General features: G+C 38.1%; 1 pseudogene; it reads left to right on the top strand.

Moving 5' to 3' along the window:
• Window positions 1-1,464: 1,464 nt before the first annotated feature.
• LOC132366362 (small ribosomal subunit protein uS12-like) lies at window positions 1,465-1,894 on the top strand (annotated as a pseudogene).
• Window positions 1,895-3,469: the final 1,575 nt, after the last annotated feature.

Genomic DNA, 3,469 nt, shown 5'->3' with positions numbered 1-3,469 from the left:
ATTTTTTGGAGAAAAATCTTGAATAAGGCTGCTTGAATGCAAATTCTAAACAACAAAACCTGCCACTGCAGTCCTTTAGTACCACAGGGCAAAGTAACTTTTGGACAGCATTTTTTACTTCTAAATAATTGCTTTCATATTGTGTAAATTCTGCCTAAATTATGTATGGATCAAGTCTTAACATCATAGTTTCTAAAATCAAGTTTATATCAGCATTCCCCCGGCCACACACATACAAAATACTATCCCATAACAAAAATGACCCCTCTTAAGGATTATTTTGGGTTCCTGCAGGATTATTATTGCTGGAAATAACAAGTGGTTGTCAAGGAGGTGGAGAAATTGGAATCCTTGTACACTGTTGGTGGGAACGTAAAATGATGCCGCCGCTATGGAAACAGTAGGATGGTTCCTCAAAAAATTAAAAATAGAACTATCATATGATCCAGCAATTCTACTTCTGAATATACATATCCAGAAGAATTGAAAGCAGGGTCTCAAACCAATAGTTGTACATCCATGTTCATAGCAGTGTTATTCACAATAGCCAAAAGATGGAAGCAGCCGAAGTGTCCATTTGACAAATGAATGGATAAACAAAATGTGGTATATACACACAATGGAATATTACTCAGCATTAAAAAGGAAGGAAACTCTGGCACATGCTACAACATGGATGAACTTTGAGGACATAATGCTAAGTAAAATAACCCAGTCACAAAAAGATAAATACTGTATGATTCCACCTATATAAGGTACCTAGAGTAGTCAAATTCACAGTAACAGAAAGTAGAATGGTGGTTGCCAGGAACTGAGAAGAGGCAGAAAGAGGTAGTTGTTGTTTAATGGGGGTGTTAATTAGTGTTCTCCAGAGAAACAGAGCCAATGTGATGTTTATATAGAGAGAAATCTATTTGAAGGAATTGGCTCATGAAATTATGGAGGCTGGCAAGTCCAAAATCTGCAGGGTAGGCCATCAGACTGGAGACCCAGGTAAAAGCCAACGTTGCAGTTTAAATCTGAAGGCTGTCTGCTGATAGCATTCTCTCTTTCTTGGGGGAGGTCAATCGTTTGTTCTATTCAGGCCTTCAGCTGATTGGATGAGGTCCACCCACATTATGGAGAGCAATCTGCTTAGTCAAAGTCTACCAATTTAAATGTAAATCTCATCCAAAAACACCCTCAAAGAAACATCCAGAATAACGTTTGACCAAGTAGCCGGGCACTGTGCCTGGTCAAGTTGACACATAAAATTAAGCATCACAATGTGTATAGAGTTCCAGTTTTGTAGGATGAAAGGTTCTGGAGATTGATAGAGTGTCAATGTGAATATACTTAACACTACTGAACTTTACACTTTAAGATGGTTAAGATGGTAAGTTTTACGTTATGAGTATTTTACCACAACTGGGAAAAAAAAAAAAGCCTGTTAGATCTTTCCCTCAGGCCAGCAGCACCAATGGGATGGGCAAGTGTCAAGATCTTCATATTTCCAGGAAGCTCTGCAGCCACCATCAGGACCAGAAGTGGCAGGATAAACGGTACAAGAAAGCCCATTTGGGGACAGCCTTGAAGGTCAGCCCCTTTGGAGGCACTTCACATGCAAAGGGAATTTTGCTAGAAAATGTCAGAGTTGAAGCCAAACAGGTAAATTCTGCCATTGGGAAGTGTTTCAGGGGCCAGCTGATCAAGAAGAGCAAGAAGCTCACAGCTTTCTTACCGGATGATGGTTGCTTGAACTTTACTGCAGAAAACCATGAAGTTCTGGTTGCTGGGTTTGGTTGCAAAAGGCCATGCTGTTGGCGACATTCCTGGAGTCCACTTTAAATTTGTCAAAGTAGCCAGTGTCTCTCTCTTGGCCTTATGCAAAGGCAAGAAGAAAAAACCAAGATGATAAGTTTTGATGATGCAAACATGGTAGTAATAAACTTTCATATACAAAAAGAGTCTATTAGAGAAATTTCCTTTCACTAAACACCAAAAAAAAATTTTCATAAGGGACAATAGGGTACAAATTGGACTATATTTTAACATTAGACTCCTGTAAAGAACAGTTATTCGTGGGACTTCCCTGGTGGTCCACTGGTTAAGAATCCACTTTCCAATGCAGGGGACGCGGGTTCGATCCCTGGTCGGGGAGCTAAGGTCCCACATGCCACGGGGCAACTAAGCCCATGCACTCTAGACCCCGTGCACCACAACTAGAGAGAAGCCCATGTGCCACAACTAAAACCCAAAGCAGCCAAATAAATAAATAAATATTTAAAGAAAAGAGTTCTTCGTATAGCAAACTTCTATAAAAAGTTGAGAGAGTAAAATTATTATATCTCGAAAAAGCTATTTCTGTGGGAAGTTAAGATTACGTATTCTAGTTATATTGCTTCCTGGGGATATAATGTTCCTCAGGCATCAAGCGTAGAGAGTAAGAGAAATAGAAGCAAATACATTCCTTTGACTGTTACTCTCAAATAACAAACTTTTCAACTGAAGTGTTGGTAAAAGCTAAACAGCAGTCAATTCATGGCTGACCATATGATAAATGGCTATAATTTTAGTATTTTGGTGACTATTGCTACATACATAGGGAGGTAGAATTTTTTATTGGAGTCTAGTTGATTTACAATGTTGTGTTAGTTTCAGGTGTACAGCAAAGTGAGACAGTTATACATATATGTAGCTACTCTTTTTCAGATTCTTCTCCCTTATAGGTTATTACAAAATATTGAATATAGTTCCCTGTGCTATACAGTAGGTCCTTACTGGTTATCTATTTTACACATAACAGTGTGTATATGTTAATCCCAAACTCCTAATTTATCCCTCTCCCACCCCCAGGAGGTGGAATTTGATCCATAGGAGCACCAAATCCATGCTTCCAATGCATTTCAAGTAGATTTTCTGACATTTTATGCTAATACTTGGAGATTCTTCACAAGGTAAGTAGGGTATCATTAAATGACTATTCTGGCGATCTTAACTTAGTGACTCAGATTATTTGTTCAAGTTTCTAAATGCCAGAGAAAGTCTTTCAAGTACAAGTTTCTAAAACTCAAACTTAACTGATGTGACAGGAAGCATCCCTTCTTTGTCCCACTTTAATTTAACCATTAGTTTATCCTATTAGCAGTATTATATGGGTAATAATAGCTTTGATCCTAATGCTGAAGGTCAAGGTATGATCATGGTAGTGAAATAATTACCAATTATAACTAAAAAGGCAACATCAATTCTAGTAACTCTAAATTCCATAAGGAAAGATCAGTTGGTTTTTGTAATTTTTTTGGTATTTTTAAAAAATTTTGCATTAACAGTTTCTCTAATGGCTTTTTCCCCCCCTAAAACTAGAGAGTTAAATAAAGGAGAAAATAATTGCTGAGGCAGGAGGTGAGCTTTCCTTCTCCACAAGAAGGGAACCCCTTGATAAGTCTTCCAGTTTCCAGTAAAAGCTCTGACTTTCTGAGAAGCTCAT

This window comes from Balaenoptera ricei, chromosome 5, assembly GCF_028023285.1.
Source record: "Balaenoptera ricei isolate mBalRic1 chromosome 5, mBalRic1.hap2, whole genome shotgun sequence".
Taxonomy (NCBI): Eukaryota; Metazoa; Chordata; class Mammalia; order Artiodactyla; family Balaenopteridae; genus Balaenoptera; species Balaenoptera ricei.
Note: the sequence above shows the minus strand (reverse complement) of the source record. Positions and strands in the feature narration are given on the sequence as shown.